The sequence below is a fragment of the Pyrus communis genome, chromosome 13 (genome assembly GCF_041283825.1).
Source record: "Pyrus communis isolate YQ-2024b chromosome 13, ASM4128382v1, whole genome shotgun sequence".
Taxonomy (NCBI): domain Eukaryota; kingdom Viridiplantae; phylum Streptophyta; class Magnoliopsida; order Rosales; family Rosaceae; genus Pyrus; species Pyrus communis.
In genome coordinates, this window is record NC_142577.1 from 16,511,201 (window position 1) to 16,523,689 (window position 12,489).

The 12,489-nt window shown below is 38.9% G+C and overlaps 1 pseudogene; it reads left to right on the forward strand.

Annotated features, from left to right (window-relative positions):
* Positions 1-219: 219 nt before the first annotated feature.
* Positions 220-12,240, forward strand: LOC137736113 (uncharacterized; annotated as a pseudogene).
* The last annotated feature ends 249 nt before the right edge of the window (positions 12,241-12,489 follow it).

The following is a 12,489-nucleotide window of genomic DNA, read 5'->3' on the forward strand; positions in this document are numbered from 1 at the left end:
GTTAGCACTTAAACAAGTCAAATCTTGTACTGTCAACAAGTTTTACAAAGATTAGTTAAACAAATGAAACAAACAGCAGGCAGCAGGCATACATCTAACTTATGGTGTCCTCTAACTTACATGCGATCCAAATCCCCAAGGCCTTTTATAAGTGTCCTATGAAGAATTAGAAGCCTCAAATGTCACGCCCCGATCTCGACATACGTTAATGATCGACACATGACGTCACCAAGTATTTGTATATGTAACATACTCCACCTCCGGAATATGTACAAAGCACAACTCAAGATTCGAATTTCGTAGTAATTTTCGTATACTTTATAGCTGCATCTAACCTTCTTGTTAGACTGCCTACATACCCTAAGAAGGGATAAAGCCATTCGTAGTTCGTCATTTACTATACTCCGACGTTTATCACATTACGTTCAAGCCGAAAAACATAGCATTCCTCAATCAATTATTAGAACTTAACAAACATGAAATTACTAGGTTCAGGGTTACTAACAAACCCACATGACATTCAAGATTTCCATTCCATCCATCATATAACTCACTATGTTTTCAACATGATACCTCCATCCACAACATGTAACAACCAATGAAGCACAAAATTATTCTCAAGCCACATTGATCAACTCATATAGTCAAAAACACAATCATATCCGTCATTCCACAATCACGTCAATTAATCAATTCCATGAATCAAAGATGCGCAATTTAACAGTTGACTACGTTAATCAATCAATGAGATAACGTATCATTTCACGAATTTGATTAAAGAACTCTACATAATTCCTTACTTGGATTGTGAGTAATAACATGGCAAATCTAATTTATACTCTTAAGGTTTATTGTGGGTAATTCTCATTCACTTGAATCTAGGGTTCTAGACTAACTTATGAAAATGAGCAGGAGCAAGGATTTTGAACCACTCATTGGAATCAGATTACCATGCAATCTCTCGTAATTTACTCAGACCTCTCACTTGTACAATCAGTGCCTACACCAGGAAAATGGTGCATCGGCCAACAAGAACTCGGATAAGTTGCGAAGCTTGGGTGAGTGACAATAATACAATGTATGTGATAATAAAAAAATAAAAAAAAGACCATCGATCAAAGTTTATAAATCTCAATTATAAATTCCTACTTATGAAATCATAGTCAAGTCTCTAAAAACTCTGAAAGAGTCACCCAGACATCCAATAACTCTTCTAATTCAAATCACAAAGATTCTCAAAAACTATCATTCATAAATGCATTAAAAACTAGGGCTAGAGGGACGCAATTCGGCCAAAGCCTACATAAGTAACCAAACAGGAAGTGGCCCCCCATAGTGGATTAACCCAACAGAGCCACCCCTGATAAGGCAACCAAATAGGTAATGACCCCCCATCGCGAATTAACCAAGCAAAGTCACACCTACAAAACTATTAGGTAGTGATCACTCATCGCGGATTAACCAAGCATGATCACCCCTAAGTATGTATGGCCATAAGGATCGCCCATCATGGATTAACCAAGCATGATCCATAAATAGTATGGTCCCCTATTGCGGATTAACCAAGTAGGACCATGGTCCCCTATCGTGGATTAACCAAGTAGGACCACCTCTGAGAAGGTAACCAAGTAGGTAGTGACCCCCATCGCGGATTAACCAAGCAGGGTCGCACCAACGAAACTGTTAGGCAGTGATCACCGACCACGGATTAACCAAGCATGATCACCCCTAAGTATGTATGGCCATAAGGATCGCCCATTGCGGATTAACTAAGCACGATCCATAAATAGTATGGTCCCCTATCGCGAATTAACCAAGCAGGACCACCCACGTACCACTACTACATTGTGTAGACTCGGTGTCACCTAACCCATGACATTAGGGTAACGGTCCTCTACTAGCCCTCACATTTCTTAACATTTCAAATATATATTTTAAAACACAATTCATAAACATTTCAATAAGCAAGTTACATAACATTTCATAAAGTAAATCGATGGAAACTTTATAAAAACAAGGCTTTTTAGCCAAAATGGTCCCTGAAATTTGCATAACACATAACTTTGATCCTTGAGATTTAAAATCAATAGAAATGGTCCTTGGATTGTCCACCATCCATAATTTTGGTCATTCAGTTAAAAAGCTCCGTTAAGTTAAGGGTATTTTTGTAAAATCAAATTCTCCACTTTCTTTTTCACCATTTTTCTCTCATTTCTCTTATAACAGCTGGGATTTTACTTTCTGAGTCCCCAAAATTTCCTGAGAAAATTGTTTTCTCGTCGGCTGCTCGTTCTTCTCCATCCAGCAACTCGTCGGAATCATCGGATTCAGTTGCGGACTGGAATCACTGCCGTCCCAAATGAAGCTCTCCAAATTCTCTTACTGCTTAGTCTCCCATAAATCCGATGATACCCCACAAAGCAGCGACCTTGCTTTGTACATTGACGATAGCAGCACCGATGAACCCCTTATTTCTTCAACCAGAAGAAACGAAACGAAAGCTCAGAGCTCAATCTACACGCTGTTTCAGAAATACCCAAGTCATTCAAACTCTGCATTTCGCAAGTACTACTACATAATGCTCAGAAAAATCATCGTGGGCAAGAAGCACGTGAAGATTTCGTATAAGTTTCTCTTCCCCGGAGTCTATAGCAATGGCGGGACGATCGTGGATTCTGGATCGACCATCACATTTATGGAGAAGTCGATTTTCGAAGCAGTGGCGCAAGAGTTTGACTCACAGATGGCAAATTACACGAGAGCAAAGGACTTGGAAACCAAAACGAGATTGAGACCTTGTTTCGATATTTTGAAAGAGGAAAAATTGGAGTTTTCGGAATTGGTTTTCCAGTTTAAAGGGAGTGCTAAGATGGAGTTGCCATTAACGAATTACTTTTCGCTGGTTTCAAGCTCGAGGGTTGTATGCTTGACGATTGTTAGTGATGAGGTTATTGGTCCAGAGAGTAATGGTGGACCTGCCATTATTTTGGGGAATTATCAGCAGCAGAAAGTAATGTCAGACTCAATCTTTTTGCGCAGAAAGCTCAACTCATGGAGGACTCAATCGAAGAACCCAAAAACGTCGATAACAACGACGCAAGCGTTAGGCTAAGGGTGGAAATTGAGGAGCTTTATATGTTGTGGAAGCAGAGGGTTGAGGAGATGAGGCCATTTCAGTAAGTTAGTGGGTGCGAGCATTAGAGGGACTTGCTGTTGTGTGTTGAATAAGGGATTTTGCTTTTGAGGCTAGAGACTGAGCTCATTGTTGATTTGGTGGGGATGTGGTTTTAGGTAATGAAGGGTTGAACAAGGGGTTGTGGGCTGATTTTACAAAAATACCCTTAACTTAACAGAGCTTTTTAACAGAATGACCAAAATTATGGATGATGGACAATCTCATGGAGCATTTCTATTGATTTTAAATCCCAGGATCAAAGTTATGTGCTATGCAAATATGAGGGACCATTTTGGCTAAAAAGCTTAAAAACAATTATTTAGCATAAAACATAATTTAAAAATCCATGCTGTATCCACAAAGTATACTAGCATAAGAGGGTTTTAGGGTAATAACAATATCACACATATATTAAAGTCACTCACCGAGATAAGCCCGCAAAGCCTCATTGAGTCTCTAGTAATACTAATTTTGGTATTTCAAACGATTCGAGACATGTTGCCTAAAAGTCAAATCTCAATCAACTATGGGGTCCACAATCCTAGCAATTCAATCTAGAAGATCGGCACTTCGTACTTTGGATTCGTAACTTCCTGAGGTCCTCATTATTCTCATATAATAACATATTAAAATCTCAGCGCGATCTAATGGTCGGATCTTCGTCAATTGTTAGAATTAGGTGGTTGTCAACAATTAGTTTTACAAACTTAGAAATCCAAGTCGGGAAGATCCGTAAGTCGGATTCCCGATCCATCATTTCTTAACATCCTCAAATATTACGTTCTATTACAAATTAAAGTTTGGTGACGATTCAACGGTCGGATCATCGATTTGTACAATAATCAATTGACGGTCAACTAGGTGGTCAATTACGAAACTATATTAAAACATCAAAATTTCACTACACGGATGTAAAATATGGAATCGGGGTATCAAAATTAGCCTAGAAAGGTCAGGTGAGGTCTCAACCCATATGTCGCCGCCATACGCTGTAGCACGTGGCGGGCTGCTGCTACGATTCGTCGGAAAATTCAATTATTTCCAAAAATTACCAAATTTCACAGAAATGTAGAGTAAGTCAAGAGGAATAATTTTCATACCTGGACCGAAGCCTAGTTCGGTCGAGAAACACCTCAAATCACCCTCGATCCTTCGGTAACCTTAGAATTGGGTGCTCTTGATTTGACTCCAAACAAGCTCCGACGCCTTAACCCACCCCAAAGCTTTGTTCCTGGACTCAAGAGGAGTTGAAAATGGGTGGTGGTCGACGATGAGGCTTTCAGAATTAGCCGATTGCCGCCCTTGAACCCGTCGCACCCATCGTGTGTGTTTCACAAAATCAAGGTCAATTCTTAGATTTTTTGTGGAAGTGGGAGAATAGAGGTTGGGGTGGAGTGTACAGGTGACGGTTAAGGGAAATTCTCCAGAAAAATCAACGAAAATCGACGAAAACAATCACCAGGAACCGGATCAAAATCAGGTCTGAAACGGGTCAAACAGATGATTTGGATTGGGTGGTTTTCTCTCCCTCATTTCCCTTCCTTACTCTGTTTTCTGATTGGGCCTCATACTCCATCCTTTCTCTCATTTCTCTTCTCTTCTTTCCATCTCAATCACACACATGGCTTCATCTCAGCTGTTCCTTTTCCAACAAACTGAAGCCTTCTAGATTAATAATTAAAGGACCATTTTGCCCTCAACTTCAATTGTTTATAACTCCAAATTACGTTCTGTTTGCGCCCACGCATTTGTATCAACACGTACTATCCAAATATGTAAAGAAATTTGAAAAATCATGAAAGCATCAAATACGTTCCGTTTAATACAATAGGCCCAATTTTGTCATTTTACTTGTCAAAAAAAAATAAAAAAATATACGCTGTAAGTATGAAAGCGTCGAAACTAAGAATATGAATACGAAATACGAGATACATAATTTTAAATAGTGAAATCCAGGGATGGGATTTCACATCAAATGAAGCAATATCACAATAATTTTCAGTTATTGTTTAGAAAAAAAACGGTTAAAATACCATTTGGAGGAAAAAGAAACCCTAGACCCAGCTTGTACTATTATTATGTTCAACATTAACAATTGATTTTTAGATCTTTGATCGTTTGGTTCCGCTTATAATTTTATACGAAGATTAGATTAGTTATCTATGCTGGATTTTCATTTTGGCTAACGTCTTGAAACAACTCCACGCAAGTCTTGGTACCTAACATAAAACATATGGTGCCTCAAACAAAACTCTAAAAGGCTCAATGAGTCAATTTCAAAGTTTGCTTGCAAGAAAAGAATGGTGTTTAAATAATCTAAACTGTCTATTAATATAAGCCACTTTGTCAACAAAAAAAGAATAAAAAGACAATTAGTCCTTTACTTACAATTTAATAAAAACAACACATAAAATCATAGGCAGAAATGTAAATTTGTATAAAAAAATGTTTGTTGTTTTTTTCCTTCTTTCACCTGCATAGAACCATAATTTTATTCCTTCACCTTCTCTCTCCCACTTTCAACTTTTTCTGTTTTTTTTTTTATTTTAATTTCATTTTTTTTTTTAAACATACATAGTGTGTGCCTTTTATCTACTTAAGGGATGCTACTCTGATATTTGCAACCCCGTTGAGCCGCAGATTACCCCCGGATAAGTTGATGTGGCATTATGGTTTGAAAGGTTTATTCTCAGTAAAAAGTGCTTATAAGTTGCTTTCAATTTGTGTAATGAGGCTTCTACTTCGCACCCACGTTTTACTGGTGTCTCTATGTGGAAAGCTTTTTGGAAATCTAATGTCCCTAGTAAAGTGAAAATGTGTGCTTGGAGGGCTTGTCTTGATATCCTGCCTACTCGTGCTAATTTGGAGAAAAAAGGAATGGCGGTGGACAATATTTGTCTTTTTTATAGTTCCTCTTCGGAGTCAGCGCTATACGTGTTCAGTGATTGTCTTGCATTAGCAATTTTTTTCTTCTTACATTTAAATTTGTGTTCAAGGCCTCCGGTACAGTCCTCGGTGTGATTGGATGTCTTCATGTGTGGAGTATTTATCCACAAATCAGTTAGCTTTGCTGTTAATTCTCATTCATGCTATATGGCGTGCTAGGGACTCTTTGCTTAGGGATGGTAAAGTTGAAAACCCGGCTCTGGTTAGTCATTTCTCTAAGCTTCAATTGGATGAATTCATCAAGGCCAAACTTGTCTTGGCTCTCGCTCGCTGCACGATCTGTCATGCTGGTGTCCCCTTCCATCTGGGTGGGTGAAAATCAATGTGGATGGTTCCTTTCTTTCTACTATGAATCTAGGTGGTGTAGGTGCGGTATTTCATGACAAAGCTGGTAGCTATGCTAGAGGTTTCTTTCGTCAAATATCCCCTTCATCGAATCCCACGACAATAGAGCTACTTGCTATCTGTGATGGTGTTTATTGGGCTCTACAACAGAACTTGCGGTGAATTATTGTGGAAAAGCAATTCTTTGCAGGTTGTTCAAGCTATTGGAAGCCTAAAGCAAGGGTCTTTGCACATGGATTTATTAGTGGAAGACATTCGAGCTAGTTTGCGGGGCTATGAGGATTCGCAAGTTTGTTATGTTCACCGTACCGCCAATGTTGCAGTACATCGTATGGCCAAGTTGGCTATTTCTTCTACCTCTGATTTTTGTTGGTTTGAGGAGCCTCTAGACTTGATTGTGGAGGCCCTCTTAGAATCTATATGAGATTTTTTTTCTATCTCAATAAACCACTACTGTTTCAACTCAAAAAAAAAAAAAAAAAAAAAAAAAAAAAAAAAAAAAAAAAAGAACAAAAAGAACATTTAAACAAACTAATTTTTGTTATACAAAATATTTCGATATACTTTGTCTTCTTTATTTAGGTACATTAAATTCATTATAACACAATTTGGTGCATACTTTAGGTACACACATTTCAATACATATATTTCGATAAAAATATTTAGGTACATTAATTTAATATAATATATTTTGATGCATACATTTTGGTACATACATTTAGGTATATTAATTCAATATAATACATTTCGGTGCCTATATTTTAGTGCATACATTTTGGTACTAACATTTAGGTACATTAATTTAATATAATACATCTCGAAATTAACATTTAGGTACATTAATTGTGTCTTCAAGTTTGAAGAATGTTAAGTAAAATTAATAAAACTTTTTTTGGTCAAAAAATAAATTAAAATGTGTATATTAATAAATTTAAATATTTTAATGGGAGACATTGAATAAAATAGTACCAAAGTTATAAAAAACGCTAGACGCTAGTCTGGTGGTGAGTTGGAGCCTAGCGCCTAAGCAGACTAGGCGGATTTAAGTAAATCTATTATACTTCGTGTAAATAAGTCTCTATTTATACTTAAAATATATATAATTTCATCATAAACTAGAAAATAGAATGACATATATATTATGAAGTATTGGAACATAATGAAAACATGGAGAACAAACATATAATGTGTGTTTATTTAAGTGTTCAATAAGTCTCTTACAATTTATTGGAAACAATAAAATGCAAAAGGAAAGTATCTATTTTCTATCTAAGTGAATCGCAACCTAGGCAGTTGTCTAGGTGGGTCTGGGCAGGCTAGACGGGTGCCTAAGAGGTCTAGGCAGGCGCCTTGGTAGGTCTAGGCGCCCTTTCTTAATTTTCAAACGCCTAAGCAATAATCGGGGTGGTGTTCAGCTGCCTAGCGCCTAGGCTGCGCTAGGCGAGGATTTTTAGAACAGTGTAAAATACAAATTTCTTAATTTGAATTAAGTACACATCAAGGGACTATAATCAATATGTAATCTAACACTAAATTTTTTTTATTAAATTTCAATTTTCTTCAAGAATTAAAGTTAAAAAACCACTTATATATATGCTGTCTTCTCTCATCACACCACTGACTTTGAAAAATCCTACGTTAGAAATAAGACTCCATATTTGACAAGGGAGTTGGTACTAACTACGTACTGAGGTGCACCACTCATTTCATTATCTGAAGTTGATTAATAAGATACACATTGTTTCCTAACTGTTTTAGAAAGCTGAAAATTAGCTTCATTAGTCTCTAAATTTTAATCTAATTAGAATTTTAGTCTTCAAATAAAAATTCGTGAGTAATGATCCTTCATTCGTCACAATGTGGATCAATATTTATCCCTAGACTCCCCACATTACAGTATGATCGGATATTTATGAGACCAACGAACAACAAACGTAGTGAAGGGACTATAAGTTGAACATCCGCAACTAAATGGATCACACAATATGATCGGATAGGGACTATAATTGGCAATATCATATGCAACTAAGGGCCGTTTGATAACATCAAGTTAAGACTATTTGAAGTTGTTTTCACTTTTAAGATTTTATTTTCATTCCTTCTTTATTTTTCTCTCCCTTTCACCATCATTCTTCATCCCTCCTTCTCCTTTATATTTTCCCCATGCATCAAACATAAAAATAAAAAATAAAAACCGAAAATTGAATGGTTATTAAAGGTGTCCCAGATTTTTCTAGGAGCCAATATACTACAAAAGTATGGTTACTTAGGATGATAAGAGAAATTAACAACCTGTGATGTAGGAGAAAAACTTGTGTGGGGCTTAACTTGTCACTGGACCATGCTGAGTGACACTACACACCACTCATAACTTGCCGTGCGTTAAACATTAAATACGATTTCTTATTTTTCGTTTTATGTCAATATAAAACTAAACACTTAAAACATTATTTCTTCAAGAAACTAAAATAAAACTCACAAACCCCAGTTCAAACTTCCTCCATCTACAAACCCACCCATAGACTCTTCTCTCTCGTCCGTCGGTGTCCCCAACGCAGCAATTCTCCTCCCTTACTACTCAGCCTCCCCCTTCCCTGATTCCCACATCTCTCATCTTTCTCTCACATGATTGCTTATAACTAATTCAAGCGATTATGGTGTCCCTCAGAGTCAGGCTTTTTAAAAATTTACTTTTTCCATATCGTTTTTTTTTATTAATTTTATTAATTATGATATAAATTGAAAATAAGAAATTATATTAATGTAACAATGCTTAACACATGACAAGTTATGAATGGTGTGGTAGTGCCACTAAGCATGATAGAGTGGCAAGACAAGCCCCACACAAGTTTTTCTTGTGATGGAGATGAACAATCATAAATTTGGTGCGACCGAAGAGAAGTGGAGATCACACGCACCGAAAAAAGTCTTTTAAGTGGACCTTTTGATTGTGCATTGTGGAGCCAAAAATAATCAAGAAGAATATGGAGGCGACACGTGGATTCTAGGGTGAAAAGGACAAAATTACTGGAACACCAGAACTCCTATGCGTGAGCAGTGGACAATGATCCCTTAATCAAGTCAAAAGTGCCCAAAGGTATTTATTCTCCCCATCCTTCCAAAGGGGCCGGCCACACCCCTATAAATACCATCTCATTGTCTCCAAAATTCAATTCCAATTCTCTTGCTAAATTCTCTAAATTCTCCAAACACTTTTTCCTCAAAATTCTAACTTTGGCATTAGAGGTTCTTCAACCAAAGCCTTCTCATTCATTGTGGGAGTGTGAGGTTCTTGGCCTTGACCTAAGGTGTTATTTGTTTTGTAGGTGCAATTTTGTCCAAGAACAAGGAGGAAGAAATTTGCATCCATAAATTGGTGCTTTCATTGAGAGGTTTTGATCAAACGCTCACAAAAGACTCTTGCCTTCAAGGTTTTTCATTTTCTTGTTTAGTTGTAGATTTTTCATACATTCTTATTCTTGGAATTTTTATTGTTAAAAATTCTTTGATAAAACGTAAAGGAAAAGTACAATGGCAAGAGATTCGGAAACCTTGATGAACGGAAATTCCAACGTTCAAGGATTATGACCGTGGCAATCTACGACGCTCAACATAACGATGAGTGGAACGGCACAACCCCCACGGGGGACCACTGTGGTAACCACCACGACAACCATACTTGGCAAGGCCCACAGTGCCATAACCACAGCCTAAGCCATGCCATTCAAGCCCACACGGGCCCAAGCATAAAGCGAGACAACACGAGCCACTCAAGCCCGACGTGAACCCAAATCGTTGCCAAGCCGAGCTCTAGCCTCGTACCCACGTGCGCCACACGCCGAGCAGCCCACTCCTTTGGCCCAGCCTGCTCCTACGGCCCCTTTTGCTCCTGTGGCCTTCCAAGCTGCCCAAATTGGTCCAAAATTAGTTTAACTGTCTCGACTTCAAATTTCTGGGCCTACAATTGAACCAAGAGCATTTTCACCACATTTCTTCGCGGATTTGGCATTTCCCAACTCAAATCTCACGGCAAGAATCTACCACACTTCCATTGCTGAAGGAGGTGCATTTCTTCCAAGCTCTTCCAACTCAAATAGAAAACAACATTTGTCTCGACAAGTCATAGAATTGACGAGCGCCTTACACATCAGACGACCTTGATGAATCAACTATTGCACCGCACCGAAATGCAACGTACCCCAAATGAGATGTCTTGATGTAGGATAAGAACAAACGAAGAACCTCTCCCGTAACATCCCAACAAGTAGCCACCTGACCAGCCATGAATGGAGCGTTTAGGCAATGTACACTTCCGATTGGGCCCCCGAGATAGCGTATACTCCTGTCTTAGCACGCGAAAGAGCGTGCACTTTCAACCAGGCCCACAGATGAGTATACATTCATGGTTAGGGCCATATTCCGATAGTCAACATGAGTAAGCTTCCAGGCGAAGTGTTCATTCGTGGCTACGCCCACAAGGAGCATCATCCACCTCATATCGGAATAGGCAGCACGAAGGACGGAGAGAAATAATCACTCAGTTTGGCTCAAGTTTAACCAGTAACCTGCGAAGAATTCCCTCACTTGCTAGGAATGAACCACATACACTGCAGCCGCGACATAGATGAGCCGAGCACGTAGAAGAGTAGCCTATACCAATAGGTCAGACCAGGGGCAGCTGATAGCTCATTTACCCTAACAAAGGCAAATTCCGAAAGAAGTAAAAAGGCTCCTGACCGAGCGATTGCACCATTTTCAACGCAACAAGGTCATTAATGGGGCACTACGATGAGACATGACCAACATAAGTAGGTCACCCTTCACTAACGAGATCAAGCAGGCATAGCCCCCATGCAAGTTCAGCATGTCACATTTCACATCATTCAAAAGGGATGGAGACCTGAAGAGACACCTAAAGCATTACCGAAGTGCAATGATCCTCTATTGAAACAACGACGATCACATGTGCAAGATATTTGCCACCACTCTACAAGGCGAAGCGTAAGATTGGTTCTACACCTTGCCGCCACAATCTATCCGGAGTTTTGACAAATTTTCTTTGGCTTTCACCAAAGAATATTCATCATATCGCTTGATCAAGAAAAAGTCCTACCATTTGTTCAACGTCAAGAAAAACCCAAAGGAGTCGCTTCGCGACTATGTGAAGAGGTTCAAAGCAGAGAAGGCAAAGATAGTCAGATGCAACGACTTGATAGCTAGAGCAGCCTTCCAAAAAGGACTCGCAGCAGACCACTCGCTATTTGGAGAATTGATCATGAAAGAAGATCTAACTCTAGCAGACTCTTTCGCTTTGGCAGAGAAGCATGCACTTTGGGACGAAGTTTGCTGATGCACATTCAAGGCAAATCCATGCGATCTTAAATATGAAGTCTTCCATTATTCTGAAGGTGATTCAAGGTCTAATTGGACGAGCAGTCGCATCTGAAGCAGCAATAAGCTCTACCCTCATACGAGAAGAGCTGGGGCCCAACTACTTGTATTCTACAGTTCAAAAGCTCTCATTGATATGGAAACCAGCTACCAGAAATTCAAAAGCTAACTTTGGCGACAATTGTTGCAACTCGGAAGCTCAAGTTATACCTTTAGACGCACGCAGTCATCTTCATGATGCACTATTCCGTCAGAAGGACACTCGGAAGCAAGTTTTGTCTTTGTCACCCCGAAAGAATCTACATATGAGCAATATGTACTGGCAAGTTAAGCATCACCTCCTGCAACGCATCACACGGCCCCACCCAACCCTTGCTCCATAATTCAGCTTTAAAATGGCTCGATACTGGCAATTGAGCATCTTCTACTACGTGTAATATGACCCCAGTTCCACGGCTCCCTAATGCGCCTTCACGCCTAGCCTAGGCAACACAACAGAGCGACACATAGAAAGTTTGAAGTTTAGAAAACTCCGAATAAAGGCAGCATACTAGTACATGTGGAACAACATTCTCGCTCGAAGATCCTACACTGGACCACATCTCCGTTGCCTAGCGCCTTCCGACAACCTA